Source organism: Pan paniscus, chromosome 5 (assembly GCF_029289425.2).
Source record: "Pan paniscus chromosome 5, NHGRI_mPanPan1-v2.0_pri, whole genome shotgun sequence".
In the NCBI taxonomy this organism is placed as follows: domain Eukaryota; kingdom Metazoa; phylum Chordata; class Mammalia; order Primates; family Hominidae; genus Pan; species Pan paniscus.
Window position 1 is genome coordinate 74,727,403 of NC_073254.2, and position 23,804 is coordinate 74,751,206.

Here is a 23,804-nt window from a genome sequence, read left to right on the forward strand (position 1 = left end):
GGGCTGTTTTGAAACACTATTTTTGTAGAATCTGCAAGTGGATATTTAGATCCTCTTTGTGGTCTTCGTTTGAAATGTGATTTGTTCATATACAACTAGTCAGAAGAATTCTCAGAAACTTGTGATGTGTGCTTTCAAATCACAGAGTTGAACCTTCCTTTCTATAGAGCCGTTTTGAGACTTTTTGGATAATTTCCAGGTGGATATTTATCGCTGTTTGAGGCCTATGTTTGAAAAGGCAATATTTTCATAGAAAAACCAGACAGAATGATTCTCAGAAACTACTCTGTGATGTGTGCATTCAATTCACAGAGTTATTCTCTCTTTTGATAGAACGGTTTTCAATCACTCTTTTTGTAGAATCTGCAAGTGAATATTTGGACTTTTTTGAGGCCTTCGTTGGAAACAGGATTTCTGCATATAAAAATTGACGGGACAATTCTCAGAAATATCTTTGTGATGTGTGCATTCAACTCACAGAGTTGAACCTTCCTTTCGATACAGCAGTTTTGAAATAGTCTTTTTGTAGAATTTCCAAGTGGATATTTAGAGCGGTTCGAGGCCTATTGTAGAAAAGGAAATATCTTCATAGAAAAACAAGACAGAATCATTCTCAGATACTAATTTGTGAAGTGTGCATTCAGCTTACAGTGTTTAAAATTTCTATTGATAGAGCAGTTTTGAAACACTCTTTTTGTGGAATTTGCAAGTGTATATTTAGAGTCCTTTGAGCCCTACGGTAGAAAAGGAAATATCTTCACATAAGAACTAGACAGCAGCATTGTCAGAAACTATTTTGAGATATTTGCATTCAAGTCATAGAGTTGAACATTTCTCTTGAGAGAGTAGTTTTGAAACACTCTTTTGTAGAATCTGTAAGTGGATATTTGGACCTCTGTGTGGCCGTCGTTTGAAACGTGATTTCTTCATGTAAAACTAGACAGAATAATTCTCAGAAACTTCTTTTTGATGTGTGCTTTCAACTCATGGTGTTGAACCTTCCTTTTGATAGAGAAGTTTTGACACTCTCTTTTTGAAGTAATTCCAAGAGGATATTTATCGCCGTTTGAGGCCTATGGCAGAAAAGGCAATATCTTCATAGGAAAACTAGACAGAATGATTCTTAGAAACTACTTTGTGATGTGTGCGTTCGACTCTCAGAAGTTCACCTTTCTTCTGATAGAGCAGTTTTCAAACACTCTTTATGTAGAATCTGCAAGTGAATAGTTGGAGTTTTTTGAGGCCTTCATTGGAAACGGGAATTATTCATATTAAACTTGAGAGAAGAATTCTCAGAAACTTCTTTGTGATGAGTGCATTCTACTCACAGCGTTGAAACTTCCTTTCGATAGAGCAGTTTTGAAGTTCTCTTTCTGTAGCATGTCCAAGTGGAGATTTACAGCGGTTCAAGGCCAACGGTAGAAAACAATATATCTTCATTGAAAAATTGACAGAATCCTTCTCAGAGACTAAATTGTGATGTGTGCATTTAGCTGACAGAGTTTAACCTTTCTTTTGATAGAGCAATTTTGAAACACTCTTTCTGTGGAATTTGCTATGGTATATTTAGATGGCTTTGAGGCCTACGGTAGAAAAGGAAATAACTGCACAGAAAAACTAGACAGAATCATTGTCAGAAACTAATTTGTGATATTTGCATTCAACTCACCTAGATGAACATTCCTCTTGATAGAGCAGTTTTCAAACACTCATTTTGTAGAATCTGCAAATGGATATTTGGACGTCTTTGTGGCCTTCCTTTGAAAAGTGATTTGTTCATATAAAACTAGACAGAAGAATTCTCAGAAAATACTTTGTGATGTGTGCTATCAACTCACAGAGTTGAACATTCCTTTTGATAGAGAAATTTTGAGAGTCTCTATTTGTATTCTATTGTATTCTCTATTTGTAGAATTTCCAAGTGGATATTTGACGCCAGTTGAGGCCTCTGGTAGAAAAGGAAATATCTTCATAGAAATACTACACCGAATGATTCTCAGAAACTACTTTGTGATGTGTGCGTTCAACTCACAGAATTAAAACTTTCTTTGGAAAGAGCAGTTTTGAAAAACTCTTTTTGTGGAATCTGCAAGTGAATATTTGGACTTTTTGGAGGAGTTCATTGGAAACGGGATTTCTTCATATGAAACTTGACAGAAGAATTCTCAGAAATTTCTTTGTGATGTGTGCGTTCAGCTTACAGAGTTTAACCTTTCTTTTGATAGAGCAGTCCTGAAACACTCTTTTTGTAGAATTTGCAAGTGTATATTTAGAGGGCTTTGAGGCCTAATGTAGAAAAGGAAATATCTTCACTTAAAAACTAGACAGAATAATTGTCAGAAACTACTTTGTGATATTTGCATTCAACTCACAAAGTTGAACATTCTTTTTCATAGGGCTGTTTTGAAACACTATTTTTGTAGAATCTGCAAGTGGATATTTAGATCCTCTTTGTGGTCTTCGTTTGAAATGTGATTTGTTCATATACAACTAGTCAGAAGAATTCTCAGAAACTTGTGATGTGTGCTTTCAAATCACAGAGTTGAACCTTCCTTTCTATAGAGCCGTTTTGAGACTTTTTGGATAATTTCCAGGTGGATATTTATCGCTGTTTGAGGCCTATGTTTGAAAAGGCAATATTTTCATAGAAAAACCAGACAGAATGATTCTCAGAAACTACTCTGTGATGTGTGCATTCAATTCACAGAGTTATTCTCTCTTTTGATAGAACGGTTTTCAATCACTCTTTTTGTAGAATCTGCAAGTGAATATTTGGACTTTTTTGAGGCCTTCGTTGGAAACAGGATTTCTGCATATAAAAATTGACGGGACAATTCTCAGAAATATCTTTGTGATGTGTGCATTCAACTCACAGAGTTGAACCTTCCTTTCGATACAGCAGTTTTGAAATAGTCTTTTTGTAGAATTTCCAAGTGGATATTTAGAGCGGTTCGAGGCCTATTGTAGAAAAGGAAATATCTTCATAGAAAAACAAGACAGAATCATTCTCAGATACTAATTTGTGAAGTGTGCATTCAGCTTACAGTGTTTAAAATTTCTATTGATAGAGCAGTTTTGAAACACTCTTTTTGTGGAATTTGCAAGTGTATATTTAGAGTCCTTTGAGCCCTACGGTAGAAAAGGAAATATCTTCACATAAGAACTAGACAGCAGCATTGTCAGAAACTATTTTGAGATATTTGCATTCAAGTCATAGAGTTGAACATTTCTCTTGAGAGAGTAGTTTTGAAACACTCTTTTGTAGAATCTGTAAGTGGATATTTGGACCTCTGTGTGGCCGTCGTTTGAAACGTGATTTCTTCATGTAAAACTAGACAGAATAATTCTCAGAAACTTCTTTTTGATGTGTGCTTTCAACTCATGGTGTTGAACCTTCCTTTTGATAGAGAAGTTTTGACACTCTCTTTTTGAAGTAATTCCAAGAGGATATTTATCGCCGTTTGAGGCCTATGGCAGAAAAGGCAATATCTTCATAGGAAAACTAGACAGAATGATTCTTAGAAACTACTTTGTGATGTGTGCGTTCGACTCTCAGAAGTTCACCTTTCTTCTGATAGAGCAGTTTTCAAACACTCTTTATGTAGAATCTGCAAGTGAATAGTTGGAGTTTTTTGAGGCCTTCATTGGAAACGGGAATTATTCATATTAAACTTGAGAGAAGAATTCTCAGAAACTTCTTTGTGATGAGTGCATTCTACTCACAGCGTTGAAACTTCCTTTCGATAGAGCAGTTTTGAAGTTCTCTTTCTGTAGCATGTCCAAGTGGAGATTTACAGCGGTTCAAGGCCAACGGTAGAAAACAATATATCTTCATTGAAAAATTGACAGAATCCTTCTCAGAGACTAAATTGTGATGTGTGCATTTAGCTGACAGAGTTTAACCTTTCTTTTGATAGAGCAATTTTGAAACACTCTTTCTGTGGAATTTGCTATGGTATATTTAGATGGCTTTGAGGCCTACGGTAGAAAAGGAAATAACTGCACAGAAAAACTAGACAGAATCATTGTCAGAAACTAATTTGTGATATTTGCATTCAACTCACCTAGATGAACATTCCTCTTGATAGAGCAGTTTTCAAACACTCATTTTGTAGAATCTGCAAATGGATATTTGGACGTCTTTGTGGCCTTCCTTTGAAAAGTGATTTGTTCATATAAAACTAGACAGAAGAATTCTCAGAAAATACTTTGTGATGTGTGCTATCAACTCACAGAGTTGAACATTCCTTTTGATAGAGAAATTTTGAGAGTCTCTATTTGTATTCTATTGTATTCTCTATTTGTAGAATTTCCAAGTGGATATTTGACGCCAGTTGAGGCCTCTGGTAGAAAAGGAAATATCTTCATAGAAATACTACACCGAATGATTCTCAGAAACTACTTTGTGATGTGTGCGTTCAACTCACAGAATTAAAACTTTCTTTGGAAAGAGCAGTTTTGAAAAACTCTTTTTGTGGAATCTGCAAGTGAATATTTGGACTTTTTGGAGGAGTTCATTGGAAACGGGATTTCTTCATATGAAACTTGACAGAAGAATTCTCAGAAATTTCTTTGTGATGTGTGCGTTCAGCTTACAGAGTTTAACCTTTCTTTTGATAGAGCAGTCCTGAAACACTCTTTTTGTAGAATTTGCAAGTGTATATTTAGAGGGCTTTGAGGCCTAATGTAGAAAAGGAAATATCTTCACTTAAAAACTAGACAGAATAATTGTCAGAAACTACTTTGTGATATTTGCATTCAACTCACAAAGTTGAACATTCTTTTTCATAGGGCTGTTTTGAAACACTATTTTTGTAGAATCTGCAAGTGGATATTTAGATCCTCTTTGTGGTCTTCGTTTGAAATGTGATTTGTTCATATACAACTAGTCAGAAGAATTCTCAGAAACTTGTGATGTGTGCTTTCAAATCACAGAGTTGAACCTTCCTTTCTATAGAGCCGTTTTGAGACTTTTTGGATAATTTCCAGGTGGATATTTATCGCTGTTTGAGGCCTATGTTTGAAAAGGCAATATTTTCATAGAAAAACCAGACAGAATGATTCTCAGAAACTACTCTGTGATGTGTGCATTCAATTCACAGAGTTATTCTCTCTTTTGATAGAACGGTTTTCAATCACTCTTTTTGTAGAATCTGCAAGTGAATATTTGGACTTTTTTGAGGCCTTCGTTGGAAACAGGATTTCTGCATATAAAAATTGACGGGACAATTCTCAGAAATATCTTTGTGATGTGTGCATTCAACTCACAGAGTTGAACCTTCCTTTCGATACAGCAGTTTTGAAATAGTCTTTTTGTAGAATTTCCAAGTGGATATTTAGAGCGGTTCGAGGCCTATTGTAGAAAAGGAAATATCTTCATAGAAAAACAAGACAGAATCATTCTCAGATACTAATTTGTGAAGTGTGCATTCAGCTTACAGTGTTTAAAATTTCTATTGATAGAGCAGTTTTGAAACACTCTTTTTGTGGAATTTGCAAGTGTATATTTAGAGTCCTTTGAGCCCTACGGTAGAAAAGGAAATATCTTCACATAAGAACTAGACAGCAGCATTGTCAGAAACTATTTTGAGATATTTGCATTCAAGTCATAGAGTTGAACATTTCTCTTGAGAGAGTAGTTTTGAAACACTCTTTTGTAGAATCTGTAAGTGGATATTTGGACCTCTGTGTGGCCGTCGTTTGAAACGTGATTTCTTCATGTAAAACTAGACAGAATAATTCTCAGAAACTTCTTTTTGATGTGTGCTTTCAACTCATGGTGTTGAACCTTCCTTTTGATAGAGAAGTTTTGACACTCTCTTTTTGAAGTAATTCCAAGAGGATATTTATCGCCGTTTGAGGCCTATGGCAGAAAAGGCAATATCTTCATAGGAAAACTAGACAGAATGATTCTTAGAAACTACTTTGTGATGTGTGCGTTCGACTCTCAGAAGTTCACCTTTCTTCTGATAGAGCAGTTTTCAAACACTCTTTATGTAGAATCTGCAAGTGAATAGTTGGAGTTTTTTGAGGCCTTCATTGGAAACGGGAATTATTCATATTAAACTTGAGAGAAGAATTCTCAGAAACTTCTTTGTGATGAGTGCATTCTACTCACAGCGTTGAAACTTCCTTTCGATAGAGCAGTTTTGAAGTTCTCTTTCTGTAGCATGTCCAAGTGGAGATTTACAGCGGTTCAAGGCCAACGGTAGAAAACAATATATCTTCATTGAAAAATTGACAGAATCCTTCTCAGAGACTAAATTGTGATGTGTGCATTTAGCTGACAGAGTTTAACCTTTCTTTTGATAGAGCAATTTTGAAACACTCTTTCTGTGGAATTTGCTATGGTATATTTAGATGGCTTTGAGGCCTACGGTAGAAAAGGAAATAACTGCACAGAAAAACTAGACAGAATCATTGTCAGAAACTAATTTGTGATATTTGCATTCAACTCACCTAGATGAACATTCCTCTTGATAGAGCAGTTTTCAAACACTCATTTTGTAGAATCTGCAAATGGATATTTGGACGTCTTTGTGGCCTTCCTTTGAAAAGTGATTTGTTCATATAAAACTAGACAGAAGAATTCTCAGAAAATACTTTGTGATGTGTGCTATCAACTCACAGAGTTGAACATTCCTTTTGATAGAGAAATTTTGAGAGTCTCTATTTGTATTCTATTGTATTCTCTATTTGTAGAATTTCCAAGTGGATATTTGACGCCAGTTGAGGCCTCTGGTAGAAAAGGAAATATCTTCATAGAAATACTACACCGAATGATTCTCAGAAACTACTTTGTGATGTGTGCGTTCAACTCACAGAATTAAAACTTTCTTTGGAAAGAGCAGTTTTGAAAAACTCTTTTTGTGGAATCTGCAAGTGAATATTTGGACTTTTTGGAGGAGTTCATTGGAAACGGGATTTCTTCATATGAAACTTGACAGAAGAATTCTCAGAAATTTCTTTGTGATGTGTGCGTTCAGCTTACAGAGTTTAACCTTTCTTTTGATAGAGCAGTCCTGAAACACTCTTTTTGTAGAATTTGCAAGTGTATATTTAGAGGGCTTTGAGGCCTAATGTAGAAAAGGAAATATCTTCACTTAAAAACTAGACAGAATAATTGTCAGAAACTACTTTGTGATATTTGCATTCAACTCACAAAGTTGAACATTCTTTTTCATAGGGCTGTTTTGAAACACTATTTTTGTAGAATCTGCAAGTGGATATTTAGATCCTCTTTGTGGTCTTCGTTTGAAATGTGATTTGTTCATATACAACTAGTCAGAAGAATTCTCAGAAACTTGTGATGTGTGCTTTCAAATCACAGAGTTGAACCTTCCTTTCTATAGAGCCGTTTTGAGACTTTTTGGATAATTTCCAGGTGGATATTTATCGCTGTTTGAGGCCTATGTTTGAAAAGGCAATATTTTCATAGAAAAACCAGACAGAATGATTCTCAGAAACTACTCTGTGATGTGTGCATTCAATTCACAGAGTTATTCTCTCTTTTGATAGAACGGTTTTCAATCACTCTTTTTGTAGAATCTGCAAGTGAATATTTGGACTTTTTTGAGGCCTTCGTTGGAAACAGGATTTCTGCATATAAAAATTGACGGGACAATTCTCAGAAATATCTTTGTGATGTGTGCATTCAACTCACAGAGTTGAACCTTCCTTTCGATACAGCAGTTTTGAAATAGTCTTTTTGTAGAATTTCCAAGTGGATATTTAGAGCGGTTCGAGGCCTATTGTAGAAAAGGAAATATCTTCATAGAAAAACAAGACAGAATCATTCTCAGATACTAATTTGTGAAGTGTGCATTCAGCTTACAGTGTTTAAAATTTCTATTGATAGAGCAGTTTTGAAACACTCTTTTTGTGGAATTTGCAAGTGTATATTTAGAGTCCTTTGAGCCCTACGGTAGAAAAGGAAATATCTTCACATAAGAACTAGACAGCAGCATTGTCAGAAACTATTTTGAGATATTTGCATTCAAGTCATAGAGTTGAACATTTCTCTTGAGAGAGTAGTTTTGAAACACTCTTTTGTAGAATCTGTAAGTGGATATTTGGACCTCTGTGTGGCCGTCGTTTGAAACGTGATTTCTTCATGTAAAACTAGACAGAATAATTCTCAGAAACTTCTTTTTGATGTGTGCTTTCAACTCATGGTGTTGAACCTTCCTTTTGATAGAGAAGTTTTGACACTCTCTTTTTGAAGTAATTCCAAGAGGATATTTATCGCCGTTTGAGGCCTATGGCAGAAAAGGCAATATCTTCATAGGAAAACTAGACAGAATGATTCTTAGAAACTACTTTGTGATGTGTGCGTTCGACTCTCAGAAGTTCACCTTTCTTCTGATAGAGCAGTTTTCAAACACTCTTTATGTAGAATCTGCAAGTGAATAGTTGGAGTTTTTTGAGGCCTTCATTGGAAACGGGAATTATTCATATTAAACTTGAGAGAAGAATTCTCAGAAACTTCTTTGTGATGAGTGCATTCTACTCACAGCGTTGAAACTTCCTTTCGATAGAGCAGTTTTGAAGTTCTCTTTCTGTAGCATGTCCAAGTGGAGATTTACAGCGGTTCAAGGCCAACGGTAGAAAACAATATATCTTCATTGAAAAATTGACAGAATCCTTCTCAGAGACTAAATTGTGATGTGTGCATTTAGCTGACAGAGTTTAACCTTTCTTTTGATAGAGCAATTTTGAAACACTCTTTCTGTGGAATTTGCTATGGTATATTTAGATGGCTTTGAGGCCTACGGTAGAAAAGGAAATAACTGCACAGAAAAACTAGACAGAATCATTGTCAGAAACTAATTTGTGATATTTGCATTCAACTCACCTAGATGAACATTCCTCTTGATAGAGCAGTTTTCAAACACTCATTTTGTAGAATCTGCAAATGGATATTTGGACGTCTTTGTGGCCTTCCTTTGAAAAGTGATTTGTTCATATAAAACTAGACAGAAGAATTCTCAGAAAATACTTTGTGATGTGTGCTATCAACTCACAGAGTTGAACATTCCTTTTGATAGAGAAATTTTGAGAGTCTCTATTTGTATTCTATTGTATTCTCTATTTGTAGAATTTCCAAGTGGATATTTGACGCCAGTTGAGGCCTCTGGTAGAAAAGGAAATATCTTCATAGAAATACTACACCGAATGATTCTCAGAAACTACTTTGTGATGTGTGCGTTCAACTCACAGAATTAAAACTTTCTTTGGAAAGAGCAGTTTTGAAAAACTCTTTTTGTGGAATCTGCAAGTGAATATTTGGACTTTTTGGAGGAGTTCATTGGAAACGGGATTTCTTCATATGAAACTTGACAGAAGAATTCTCAGAAATTTCTTTGTGATGTGTGCGTTCAGCTTACAGAGTTTAACCTTTCTTTTGATAGAGCAGTCCTGAAACACTCTTTTTGTAGAATTTGCAAGTGTATATTTAGAGGGCTTTGAGGCCTAATGTAGAAAAGGAAATATCTTCACTTAAAAACTAGACAGAATAATTGTCAGAAACTACTTTGTGATATTTGCATTCAACTCACAAAGTTGAACATTCTTTTTCATAGGGCTGTTTTGAAACACTATTTTTGTAGAATCTGCAAGTGGATATTTAGATCCTCTTTGTGGTCTTCGTTTGAAATGTGATTTGTTCATATACAACTAGTCAGAAGAATTCTCAGAAACTTGTGATGTGTGCTTTCAAATCACAGAGTTGAACCTTCCTTTCTATAGAGCCGTTTTGAGACTTTTTGGATAATTTCCAGGTGGATATTTATCGCTGTTTGAGGCCTATGTTTGAAAAGGCAATATTTTCATAGAAAAACCAGACAGAATGATTCTCAGAAACTACTCTGTGATGTGTGCATTCAATTCACAGAGTTATTCTCTCTTTTGATAGAACGGTTTTCAATCACTCTTTTTGTAGAATCTGCAAGTGAATATTTGGACTTTTTTGAGGCCTTCGTTGGAAACAGGATTTCTGCATATAAAAATTGACGGGACAATTCTCAGAAATATCTTTGTGATGTGTGCATTCAACTCACAGAGTTGAACCTTCCTTTCGATACAGCAGTTTTGAAATAGTCTTTTTGTAGAATTTCCAAGTGGATATTTAGAGCGGTTCGAGGCCTATTGTAGAAAAGGAAATATCTTCATAGAAAAACAAGACAGAATCATTCTCAGATACTAATTTGTGAAGTGTGCATTCAGCTTACAGTGTTTAAAATTTCTATTGATAGAGCAGTTTTGAAACACTCTTTTTGTGGAATTTGCAAGTGTATATTTAGAGTCCTTTGAGCCCTACGGTAGAAAAGGAAATATCTTCACATAAGAACTAGACAGCAGCATTGTCAGAAACTATTTTGAGATATTTGCATTCAAGTCATAGAGTTGAACATTTCTCTTGAGAGAGTAGTTTTGAAACACTCTTTTGTAGAATCTGTAAGTGGATATTTGGACCTCTGTGTGGCCGTCGTTTGAAACGTGATTTCTTCATGTAAAACTAGACAGAATAATTCTCAGAAACTTCTTTTTGATGTGTGCTTTCAACTCATGGTGTTGAACCTTCCTTTTGATAGAGAAGTTTTGACACTCTCTTTTTGAAGTAATTCCAAGAGGATATTTATCGCCGTTTGAGGCCTATGGCAGAAAAGGCAATATCTTCATAGGAAAACTAGACAGAATGATTCTTAGAAACTACTTTGTGATGTGTGCGTTCGACTCTCAGAAGTTCACCTTTCTTCTGATAGAGCAGTTTTCAAACACTCTTTATGTAGAATCTGCAAGTGAATAGTTGGAGTTTTTTGAGGCCTTCATTGGAAACGGGAATTATTCATATTAAACTTGAGAGAAGAATTCTCAGAAACTTCTTTGTGATGAGTGCATTCTACTCACAGCGTTGAAACTTCCTTTCGATAGAGCAGTTTTGAAGTTCTCTTTCTGTAGCATGTCCAAGTGGAGATTTACAGCGGTTCAAGGCCAACGGTAGAAAACAATATATCTTCATTGAAAAATTGACAGAATCCTTCTCAGAGACTAAATTGTGATGTGTGCATTTAGCTGACAGAGTTTAACCTTTCTTTTGATAGAGCAATTTTGAAACACTCTTTCTGTGGAATTTGCTATGGTATATTTAGATGGCTTTGAGGCCTACGGTAGAAAAGGAAATAACTGCACAGAAAAACTAGACAGAATCATTGTCAGAAACTAATTTGTGATATTTGCATTCAACTCACCTAGATGAACATTCCTCTTGATAGAGCAGTTTTCAAACACTCATTTTGTAGAATCTGCAAATGGATATTTGGACGTCTTTGTGGCCTTCCTTTGAAAAGTGATTTGTTCATATAAAACTAGACAGAAGAATTCTCAGAAAATACTTTGTGATGTGTGCTATCAACTCACAGAGTTGAACATTCCTTTTGATAGAGAAATTTTGAGAGTCTCTATTTGTATTCTATTGTATTCTCTATTTGTAGAATTTCCAAGTGGATATTTGACGCCAGTTGAGGCCTCTGGTAGAAAAGGAAATATCTTCATAGAAATACTACACCGAATGATTCTCAGAAACTACTTTGTGATGTGTGCGTTCAACTCACAGAATTAAAACTTTCTTTGGAAAGAGCAGTTTTGAAAAACTCTTTTTGTGGAATCTGCAAGTGAATATTTGGACTTTTTTGAGGAGTTCATTGGAAACGGGATTTCTTCATATGAAACTTGACAGAAGAATTCTCAGAAATTTCTTTGTGATGTGTGCGTTCAGCTTACAGAGTTTAACCTTTCTTTTGATAGAGCAGTCCTGAAACACTCTTTTTGTAGAATTTGCAAGTGTATATTTAGAGGGCTTTGAGGCCTAATGTAGAAAAGGAAATATCTTCACTTAAAAACTAGACAGAATAATTGTCAGAAACTACTTTGTGATATTTGCATTCAACTCACAAAGTTGAACATTCTTTTTCATAGGGCTGTTTTGAAACACTATTTTTGTAGAATCTGCAAGTGGATATTTAGATCCTCTTTGTGGTCTTCGTTTGAAATGTGATTTGTTCATATACAACTAGTCAGAAGAATTCTCAGAAACTTGTGATGTGTGCTTTCAAATCACAGAGTTGAACCTTCCTTTCTATAGAGCCGTTTTGAGACTTTTTGGATAATTTCCAGGTGGATATTTATCGCTGTTTGAGGCCTATGTTTGAAAAGGCAATATTTTCATAGAAAAACCAGACAGAATGATTCTCAGAAACTACTCTGTGATGTGTGCATTCAATTCACAGAGTTATTCTCTCTTTTGATAGAACGGTTTTCAATCACTCTTTTTGTAGAATCTGCAAGTGAATATTTGGACTTTTTTGAGGCCTTCGTTGGAAACAGGATTTCTGCATATAAAAATTGACGGGACAATTCTCAGAAATATCTTTGTGATGTGTGCATTCAACTCACAGAGTTGAACCTTCCTTTCGATACAGCAGTTTTGAAATAGTCTTTTTGTAGAATTTCCAAGTGGATATTTAGAGCGGTTCGAGGCCTATTGTAGAAAAGGAAATATCTTCATAGAAAAACAAGACAGAATCATTCTCAGATACTAATTTGTGAAGTGTGCATTCAGCTTACAGTGTTTAAAATTTCTATTGATAGAGCAGTTTTGAAACACTCTTTTTGTGGAATTTGCAAGTGTATATTTAGAGTCCTTTGAGCCCTACGGTAGAAAAGGAAATATCTTCACATAAGAACTAGACAGCAGCATTGTCAGAAACTATTTTGAGATATTTGCATTCAAGTCATAGAGTTGAACATTTCTCTTGAGAGAGTAGTTTTGAAACACTCTTTTGTAGAATCTGTAAGTGGATATTTGGACCTCTGTGTGGCCGTCGTTTGAAACGTGATTTCTTCATGTAAAACTAGACAGAATAATTCTCAGAAACTTCTTTTTGATGTGTGCTTTCAACTCATGGTGTTGAACCTTCCTTTTGATAGAGAAGTTTTGACACTCTCTTTTTGAAGTAATTCCAAGAGGATATTTATCGCCGTTTGAGGCCTATGGCAGAAAAGGCAATATCTTCATAGGAAAACTAGACAGAATGATTCTTAGAAACTACTTTGTGATGTGTGCGTTCGACTCTCAGAAGTTCACCTTTCTTCTGATAGAGCAGTTTTCAAACACTCTTTATGTAGAATCTGCAAGTGAATAGTTGGAGTTTTTTGAGGCCTTCATTGGAAACGGGAATTATTCATATTAAACTTGAGAGAAGAATTCTCAGAAACTTCTTTGTGATGAGTGCATTCTACTCACAGCGTTGAAACTTCCTTTCGATAGAGCAGTTTTGAAGTTCTCTTTCTGTAGCATGTCCAAGTGGAGATTTACAGCGGTTCAAGGCCAACGGTAGAAAACAATATATCTTCATTGAAAAATTGACAGAATCCTTCTCAGAGACTAAATTGTGATGTGTGCATTTAGCTGACAGAGTTTAACCTTTCTTTTGATAGAGCAATTTTGAAACACTCTTTCTGTGGAATTTGCTATGGTATATTTAGATGGCTTTGAGGCCTACGGTAGAAAAGGAAATAACTGCACAGAAAAACTAGACAGAATCATTGTCAGAAACTAATTTGTGATATTTGCATTCAACTCACCTAGATGAACATTCCTCTTGATAGAGCAGTTTTCAAACACTCATTTTGTAGAATCTGCAAATGGATATTTGGACGTCTTTGTGGCCTTCCTTTGAAAAGTGATTTGTTCATATAAAACTAGACAGAAGAATTCTCAGAAAATACTTTGTGATGTGTGCTATCAACTCACAGAGTTGAACATTCCTTTTGATAGAGAAATTTTGAGAGTCTCTATTTGTATTCTATTGTATTCTCTATTTGTAGAATTTCCAAGTGGATATTTGACGCCAGTTGAGGCCTCTGGTAGAAAAGGAAATATCTTCATAGAAATACTACACCGAATGATTCTCAGAAACTACTTTGTGATGTGTGCGTTCAACTCACAGAATTAAAACTTTCTTTGGAAAGAGCAGTTTTGAAAAACTCTTTTTGTGGAATCTGCAAGTGAATATTTGGACTTTTTGGAGGAGTTCATTGGAAACGGGATTTCTTCATATGAAACTTGACAGAAGAATTCTCAGAAATTTCTTTGTGATGTGTGCGTTCAGCTTACAGAGTTTAACCTTTCTTTTGATAGAGCAGTCCTGAAACACTCTTTTTGTAGAATTTGCAAGTGTATATTTAGAGGGCTTTGAGGCCTAATGTAGAAAAGGAAATATCTTCACTTAAAAACTAGACAGAATAATTGTCAGAAACTACTTTGTGATATTTGCATTCAACTCACAAAGTTGAACATTCTTTTTCATAGGGCTGTTTTGAAACACTATTTTTGTAGAATCTGCAAGTGGATATTTAGATCCTCTTTGTGGTCTTCGTTTGAAATGTGATTTGTTCATATACAACTAGTCAGAAGAATTCTCAGAAACTTGTGATGTGTGCTTTCAAATCACAGAGTTGAACCTTCCTTTCTATAGAGCCGTTTTGAGACTTTTTGGATAATTTCCAGGTGGATATTTATCGCTGTTTGAGGCCTATGTTTGAAAAGGCAATATTTTCATAGAAAAACCAGACAGAATGATTCTCAGAAACTACTCTGTGATGTGTGCATTCAATTCACAGAGTTATTCTCTCTTTTGATAGAACGGTTTTCAATCACTCTTTTTGTAGAATCTGCAAGTGAATATTTGGACTTTTTTGAGGCCTTCGTTGGAAACAGGATTTCTGCATATAAAAATTGACGGGACAATTCTCAGAAATATCTTTGTGATGTGTGCATTCAACTCACAGAGTTGAACCTTCCTTTCGATACAGCAGTTTTGAAATAGTCTTTTTGTAGAATTTCCAAGTGGATATTTAGAGCGGTTCGAGGCCTATTGTAGAAAAGGAAATATCTTCATAGAAAAACAAGACAGAATCATTCTCAGATACTAATTTGTGAAGTGTGCATTCAGCTTACAGTGTTTAAAATTTCTATTGATAGAGCAGTTTTGAAACACTCTTTTTGTGGAATTTGCAAGTGTATATTTAGAGTCCTTTGAGCCCTACGGTAGAAAAGGAAATATCTTCACATAAGAACTAGACAGCAGCATTGTCAGAAACTATTTTGAGATATTTGCATTCAAGTCATAGAGTTGAACATTTCTCTTGAGAGAGTAGTTTTGAAACACTCTTTTGTAGAATCTGTAAGTGGATATTTGGACCTCTGTGTGGCCGTCGTTTGAAACGTGATTTCTTCATGTAAAACTAGACAGAATAATTCTCAGAAACTTCTTTTTGATGTGTGCTTTCAACTCATGGTGTTGAACCTTCCTTTTGATAGAGAAGTTTTGACACTCTCTTTTTGAAGTAATTCCAAGAGGATATTTATCGCCGTTTGAGGCCTATGGCAGAAAAGGCAATATCTTCATAGGAAAACTAGACAGAATGATTCTTAGAAACTACTTTGTGATGTGTGCGTTCGACTCTCAGAAGTTCACCTTTCTTCTGATAGAGCAGTTTTCAAACACTCTTTATGTAGAATCTGCAAGTGAATAGTTGGAGTTTTTTGAGGCCTTCATTGGAAACGGGAATTATTCATATTAAACTTGAGAGAAGAATTCTCAGAAACTTCTTTGTGATGAGTGCATTCTACTCACAGCGTTGAAACTTCCTTTCGATAGAGCAGTTTTGAAGTTCTCTTTCTGTAGCATGTCCAAGTGGAGATTTACAGCGGTTCAAGGCCAACGGTAGAAAACAATATATCTTCATTGAAAAATTGACAGAATCCTTCTCAGAGACTAAATTGTGATGTGTGCATTTAGCTGACAGAGTTTAACCTTTCTTTTGATAGAGCAATTTTGAAACACTCTTTCTGTGGAATTTGCTATGGTATATTTAGATGGCTTTGAGGCCTACGGTAGAAAAGGAAATAACTGCACAGAAAAACTAGACAGAATCATTGTCAGAAACTAATTTGTGATATTTGCATTCAACTCACCTAGATGAACATTCCTCTTGATAGAGCAGTTTTCAAACACTCATTTTGTAGAATCTGCAAATGGATATTTGGACGTCTTTGTGGCCTTCCTTTGAAAAGTGATTTGTTCATATAAAACTAGACAGAAGAATTCTCAGAAAATACTTTGTGATGTGTGCTATCAACTCACAGAGTTGAACATTCCTTTTGATAGAGAAATTTTGAGAGTCTCTATTTGTATTCTATTGTATTCTCTATTTGTAGAATTTCCAAGTGGATATTTGACGCCAGTTGAGGCCTCTGGTAGAAAAGGAAATATCTTCATAGAAATACTACACCGAATGATTCTCAGAAACTACTTTGTGATGTGTGCGTTCAACTCACAGAATTAAAACTTTCTTTGGAAAGAGCAGTTTTGAAAAACTCTTTTTGTGGAATCTGCAAGTGAATATTTGGACTTTTTTGAGGAGTTCATTGGAAACGGGATTTCTTCATATGAAACTTGACAGAAGAATTCTCAGAAATTTCTTTGTGATGTGTGCGTTCAGCTTACAGAGTTTAACCTTTCTTTTGATAGAGCAGTCCTGAAACACTCTTTTTGTAGAATTTGCAAGTGTATATTTAGAGGGCTTTGAGGCCTAATGTAGAAAAGGAAATATCTTCACTTAAAAACTAGACAGAATAATTGTCAGAAACTACTTTGTGATATTTGCATTCAACTCACAAAGTTGAACATTCTTTTTCATAGGGCTGTTTTGAAACACTATTTTTGTAGAATCTGCAAGTGGATATTTAGATCCTCTTTGTGGTCTTCGTTTGAAATGTGATTTGTTCATATACAACTAGTCAGAAGAATTCTCAGAAACTTGTGATGTGTGCTTTCAAATCACAGAGTTGAACCTTCCTTTCTATAGAGCCGTTTTGAGACTTTTTGGATAATTTCCAGGTGGATATTTATCGCTGTTTGAGGCCTATGTTTGAAAAGGCAATATTTTCATAGAAAAACCAGACAGAATGATTCTCAGAAACTACTCTGTGATGTGTGCATTCAATTCACAGAGTTATTCTCTCTTTTGATAGAACGGTTTTCAATCACTCTTTTTGTAGAATCTGCAAGTGAATATTTGGACTTTTTTGAGGCCTTCGTTGGAAACAGGATTTCTGCATATAAAAATTGACGGGACAATTCTCAGAAATATCTTTGTGATGTGTGCATTCAACTCACAGAGTTGAACCTTCCTTTCGATACAGCAGTTTTGAAATAGTCTTTTTGTAGAATTTCCAAGTGGATATTTAGAGCGGTTCGAGGCCTATTGTAGAAAAGGAAATATCTTCATAGAAAAACAAGACAGAATCATTCTCAGATACTAATTTGTGAAGTGTGCATTCAGCTTACAGTGTTTAAAATTTCTATTGATAGAGCAGTTTTGAAACACTCTTTTTGTGGAATTTGCAAGTGTATATTTAGAGTCCTTTGAGCCCTACGGTAGAAAAGGAAATATCTTCACATAAGAACTAGACAGCAGCATTGTCAGAAACTATTTTGAGATATTTGCATTCAAGTCATAGAGTTGAACATTTCTCTTGAGAGAGTAGTTTTGAAACACTCTTTTGTAGAATCTGTAAGTGGATATTTGGACCTCTGTGTGGCCGTCGTTTGAAACGTGATTTCTTCATGTAAAACTAGACAGAATAATTCTCAGAAACTTCTTTTTGATGTGTGCTTTCAACTCATGGTGTTGAACCTTCCTTTTGATAGAGAAGTTTTGACACTCTCTTTTTGAAGTAATTCCAAGAGGATATTTATCGCCGTTTGAGGCCTATGGCAGAAAAGGCAATATCTTCATAGGAAAACTAGACAGAATGATTCTTAGAAACTACTTTGTGATGTGTGCGTTCGACTCTCAGAAGTTCACCTTTCTTCTGATAGAGCAGTTTTCAAACACTCTTTATGTAGAATCTGCAAGTGAATAGTTGGAGTTTTTTGAGGCCTTCATTGGAAACGGGAATTATTCATATTAAACTTGAGAGAAGAATTCTCAGAAACTTCTTTGTGATGAGTGCATTCTACTCACAGCGTTGAAACTTCCTTTCGATAGAGCAGTTTTGAAGTTCTCTTTCTGTAGCATGTCCAAGTGGAGATTTACAGCGGTTCAAGGCCAACGGTAGAAAACAATATATCTTCATTGAAAAATTGACAGAATCCTTCTCAGAGACTAAATTGTGATGTGTGCATTTAGCTGACAGAGTTTAACCTTTCTTTTGATAGAGCAATTTTGAAACACTCTTTCTGTGGAATTTGCTATGGTATATTTAGATGGCTTTGAGGCCTACGGTAGAAAAGGAAATAACTGCACAGAAAAACTAGACAGAATCATTGTCAGAAACTAATTTGTGATATTTGCATTCAACTCACCTAGATGAACATTCCTCTTGATAGAGCAGTTTTCAAACACTCATTTTGTAGAATCTGCAAATGGATATTTGGACGTCTTTGTGGCCTTCCTTTGAAAAGTGATTTGTTCATATAAAACTAGACAGAAGAATTCTCAGAAAATACTTTGTGATGTGTGCTATCAACTCACAGAGTTGAACATTCCTTTTGATAGAGAAATTTTGAGAGTCTCTATTTGTATTCTATTGTATTCTCTATTTGTAGAATTTCCAAGTGGATATTTGACGCCAGTTGAGGCCTCTGGTAGAAAAGGAAATATCTTCATAGAAATACTACACCGAATGATTCTCAGAAACTACTTTGTGATGTGTGCGTTCAACTCACAGAATTAAAACTTTCTTTGGAAAGAGCAGTTTTGAAAAACTCTTTTTGTGGAATCTGCAAGTGAATATTTGGACTTTTTTGAGGAGTTCATTGGAAACGGGATTTCTTCATATGAAACTTGACAGAAGAATTCTCAGAAATTTCTTTGTGATGTGTGCGTTCAGCTTACAGAGTTTAACCTTTCTTTTGATAGAGCAGTCCTGAAACACTCTTTTTGTAGAATTTGCAAGTGTATATTTAGAGGGCTTTGAGGCCTAATGTAGAAAAGGAAATATCTTCACTTAAAAACTAGACAGAATAATTGTCAGAAACTACTTTGTGATATTTGCATTCAACTCACAAAGTTGAACATTCTTTTTCATAGGGCTGTTTTGAAACACTATTTTTGTAGAATCTGCAAGTGGATATTTAGATCCTCTTTGTGGTCTTCGTTTGAAATGTGATTTGTTCATATACAACTAGTCAGAAGAATTCTCAGAAACTTGTGATGTGTGCTTTCAAATCACAGAGTTGAACCTTCCTTTCTATAGAGCCGTTTTGAGACTTTTTGGATAATTTCCAGGTGGATATTTATCGCTGTTTGAGGCCTATGTTTGAAAAGGCAATATTTTCATAGAAAAACCAGACAGAATGATTCTCAGAAACTACTCTGTGATGTGTGCATTCAATTCACAGAGTTATTCTCTCTTTTGATAGAACGGTTTTCAATCACTCTTTTTGTAGAATCTGCAAGTGAATATTTGGACTTTTTTGAGGCCTTCGTTGGAAACAGGATTTCTGCATATAAAAATTGACGGGACAATTCTCAGAAATATCTTTGTGATGTGTGCATTCAACTCACAGAGTTGAACCTTCCTTTCGATACAGCAGTTTTGAAATAGTCTTTTTGTAGAATTTCCAAGTGGATATTTAGAGCGGTTCGAGGCCTATTGTAGAAAAGGAAATATCTTCATAGAAAAACAAGACAGAATCATTCTCAGATACTAATTTGTGAAGTGTGCATTCAGCTTACAGTGTTTAAAATTTCTATTGATAGAGCAGTTTTGAAACACTCTTTTTGTGGAATTTGCAAGTGTATATTTAGAGTCCTTTGAGCCCTACGGTAGAAAAGGAAATATCTTCACATAAGAACTAGACAGCAGCATTGTCAGAAACTATTTTGAGATATTTGCATTCAAGTCATAGAGTTGAACATTTCTCTTGAGAGAGTAGTTTTGAAACACTCTTTTGTAGAATCTGTAAGTGGATATTTGGACCTCTGTGTGGCCGTCGTTTGAAACGTGATTTCTTCATGTAAAACTAGACAGAATAATTCTCAGAAACTTCTTTTTGATGTGTGCTTTCAACTCATGGTGTTGAACCTTCCTTTTGATAGAGAAGTTTTGACACTCTCTTTTTGAAGTAATTCCAAGAGGATATTTATCGCCGTTTGAGGCCTATGGCAGAAAAGGCAATATCTTCATAGGAAAACTAGACAGAATGATTCTTAGAAACTACTTTGTGATGTGTGCGTTCGACTCTCAGAAGTTCACCTTTCTTCTGATAGAGCAGTTTTCAAACACTCTTTATGTAGAATCTGCAAGTGAATAGTTGGAGTTTTTTGAGGCCTTCATTGGAAACGGGAATTATTCATATTAAACTTGAGAGAAGAATTCTCAGAAACTTCTTTGTGATGAGTGCATTCTACTCACAGCGTTGAAACTTCCTTTCGATAGAGCAGTTTTGAAGTTCTCTTTCTGTAGCATGTCCAAGTGGAGATTTACAGCGGTTCAAGGCCAACGGTAGAAAACAATATATCTTCATTGAAAAATTGACAGAATCCTTCTCAGAGACTAAATTGTGATGTGTGCATTTAGCTGACAGAGTTTAACCTTTCTTTTGATAGAGCAATTTTGAAACACTCTTTCTGTGGAATTTGCTATGGTATATTTAGATGGCTTTGAGGCCTACGGTAGAAAAGGAAATAACTGCACAGAAAAACTAGACAGAATCATTGTCAGAAACTAATTTGTGATATTTGCATTCAACTCACCTAGATGAACATTCCTCTTGATAGAGCAGTTTTCAAACACTCATTTTGTAGAATCTGCAAATGGATATTTGGACGTCTTTGTGGCCTTCCTTTGAAAAGTGATTTGTTCATATAAAACTAGACAGAAGAATTCTCAGAAAATACTTTGTGATGTGTGCTATCAACTCACAGAGTTGAACATTCCTTTTGATAGAGAAATTTTGAGAGTCTCTATTTGTATTCTATTGTATTCTCTATTTGTAGAATTTCCAAGTGGATATTTGACGCCAGTTGAGGCCTCTGGTAGAAAAGGAAATATCTTCATAGAAATACTACACCGAATGATTCTCAGAAACTACTTTGTGATGTGTGCGTTCAACTCACAGAATTAAAACTTTCTTTGGAAAGAGCAGTTTTGAAAAACTCTTTTTGTGGAATCTGCAAGTGAATATTTGGACTTTTTGGAGGCCTTTTTTGGAAACGGGATTTCTTCATATGAAACCTGACAGAAGAATTCTCAGAAACTTCGTTGTCATGTGTGCATTCACCTCACAGAGTTTAACCTTCCTTTTGATAGAGCAGTCCTGAAACACTCTTTTGTAGAATTTGCAAGTGGATATTTAGAGCGGTTCGAGGCCTATTGTAGAAAAGGATATATCTTCACAGAAAAACTAGACAGAATCATTCTCAGAAACTACTTTGTGATGTGTGCATTAAGCTTACAGGGTTTAAATTTTCTTTTGATAGAGCAGTATTGAAACACTCTTTGTGGAATTTGCACATCTATATTTTGAGTGCTTTGAGGCCTATGGAGGAAAAGGAAATATCTTCACATAAAAACTAGACAGAAGAACTGTCAGAAACTACTTTGAGATATTTGCATTCAACTCACAGAGTTGAACATTCCTCTTGATAGAGCAGTTTTGAAACACTCTTTTTGTATGATCTGCAATTGAATATTTGGACTTTTTTGAGGAGTTCATTGGAAACGGGATTTCTTCATATGAAACTTGACAGAAGAATTCTCAGAAATTTCTTTGTGATGTGTGCGTTCAGCTTACAGAGTTTAACCTTTCTTTTGATAGAGCAGTCCTGAAACACTCTTTTTGTAGAATTTGCAAGTGTATATTTAGAGGGCTTTGAGGCCTAATGTAGAAAAGGAAATATCTTCACTTAAAAACTAGACAGAATAATTGTCAGAAACTACTTTGTGATATTTGCATTCAACTCACAAAGTTGAACATTCTTTTTCATAGGGCTGTTTTGAAACACTATTTTTGTAGAATCTGCAAGTGGATATTTAGATCCTCTTTGTGGTCTTCGTTTGAAATGTGATTTGTTCATATACAACTAGTCAGAAGAATTCTCAGAAACTTGTGATGTGTGCTTTCAAATCACAGAGTTGAACCTTCCTTTCTATAGAGCCGTTTTGAGACTTTTTGGATAATTTCCAGGTGGATATTTATCGCTGTTTGAGGCCTATGTTTGAAAAGGCAATATTTTCATAGAAAAACCAGACAGAATGATTCTCAGAAACTACTCTGTGATGTGTGCATTCAATTCACAGAGTTATTCTCTCTTTTGATAGAACGGTTTTCAATCACTCTTTTTGTAGAATCTGCAAGTGAATATTTGGACTTTTTTGAGGCCTTCGTTGGAAACAGGATTTCTGCATATAAAAATTGACGGGACAGTTCTCAGAAATATCTTTGTGATGTGTGCATTCAACTCACAGAGTTGAACCTTCCTTTCGATACAGCAGTTTTGAAATAGTCTTTTTGTAGAATTTCCAAGTGGATATTTAGAGCGGTTCGAGGCCTATTGTAGAAAAGGAAATATCTTCATAGAAAAACAAGACAGAATCATTCTCAGATACTAATTTGTGAAGTGTGCATTCAGCTTACAGTGTTTAAAATTTCTATTGATAGAGCAGTTTTGAAACACTCTTTTTGTGGAATTTGCAAGTGTATATTTAGAGTCCTTTGAGCCCTACGGTAGAAAAGGAAATATCTTCACATAAGAACTAGACAGCAGCATTGTCAGAAACTATTTTGAGATATTTGCATTCAAGTCATAGAGTTGAACATTTCTCTTGAGAGAGTAGTTTTGAAACACTCTTTTGTAGAATCTGTAAGTGGATATTTGGACCTCTGTGTGGCCGTCGTTTGAAACGTGATTTCTTCATGTAAAACTAGACAGAATAATTCTCAGAAACTTCTTTTTGATGTGTGCTTTCAACTCATGGTGTTGAACCTTCCTTTTGATAGAGAAGTTTTGACACTCTCTTTTTGAAGTAATTCCAAGAGGATATTTATCGCCGTTTGAGGCCTATGGCAGAAAAGGCAATATCTTCATAGGAAAACTAGACAGAATGATTCTTAGAAACTACTTTGTGATGTGTGCGTTCGACTCTCAGAAGTTCACCTTTCTTCTGATAGAGCAGTTTTCAAACACTCTTTATGTAGAATCTGCAAGTGAATAGTTGGAGTTTTTTGAGGCCTTCATTGGAAACGGGAATTATTCATATTAAACTTGAGAGAAGAATTCTCAGAAACTTCTTTGTGATGAGTGCATTCTACTCACAGCGTTGAAACTTCCTTTCGATAGAGCAGTTTTGAAGTTCTCTTTCTGTAGCATGTCCAAGTGGAGATTTACAGCGGTTCAAGGCCAACGGTAGAAAACAATATATCTTCATTGAAAAATTGACAGAATCCTTCTCAGAGACTAAATTGTGATGTGTGCATTTAGCTGACAGAGTTTAACCTTTCTTTTGATAGAGCAATTTTGAAACACTCTTTCTGTGGAATTTGCTATGGTATATTTAGATGGCTTTGAGGCCTACGGTAGAAAAGGAAATAACTGCACAGAAAAACTAGACAGAATCATTGTCAGAAACTAATTTGTGATATTTGCATTCAACTCACCTAGATGAACATTCCTCTTGATAGAGCAGTTTTCAAACACTCATTTTGTAGAATCTGCAAATGGATATTTGG